Genomic DNA, 691 nt, shown 5'->3' with positions numbered 1-691 from the left:
GCAGCTGGATTGTCTTGAGCAACACTGGGAGCAGTGTAACACAAATTACTGGTATCACAGCATGCAATAGTCCCCTCGTAAATACTGAGTTAGATTAAAAATTACACATCTTCAAAATTCTGCAAAGAATATATATTTTCTTAACTGGATGATGATACTCCCCCAATATATTTTTCAAGTATCTTGAATACTCGAATAAATCTGATAAGTGAGTTTTGACTCAGGTCCTTTTGCTTTGCTAGTAGAGCAAAGCGTGTAAGTCAAAGGATGAGTGCCCTGGGCCACAGGAGCTTCGAGGATTGCAAGTGAGCCGGGGGTGCAAAGTCCTCAGTATTGCCCAATCGCAAACCACAAACAGTGTTAGCCAGCATCACAAGGAGGTATTTGTATTTACCTCTGCTTCCGCACTTGGGTCTCTGGAAAGTGGTCTGTACTCACTTTACACCTTCTTATTCCACACTACCAACCAAGCCCTTGTGAGGTTGCAGTGAGTGCAGGCTATGCTGCCCAGATCAGCACTCCTCTAGCTGCTGTCCGAGCCGCTGTAATCAGAGGTAATTGGGCTGTTATCTCCCTGCAGTCTGCGTCGTGCTTCCAAATACCACTAATCGAATTACTGTAATTTTTTGCTCTTCCTAATGCAGTAGTTTAGCTGGGGGGAAATGACCCAGGGGAGGTGGAGAGGGTGGGT

The sequence above is a fragment of the Mesitornis unicolor genome, unplaced genomic scaffold (genome assembly GCF_000695765.1).
Source record: "Mesitornis unicolor isolate BGI_N332 unplaced genomic scaffold, ASM69576v1 scaffold13934, whole genome shotgun sequence".
Lineage (NCBI taxonomy): Eukaryota > Metazoa > Chordata > Aves > Mesitornithiformes > Mesitornithidae > Mesitornis > Mesitornis unicolor.
Note: the sequence above shows the minus strand (reverse complement) of the source record.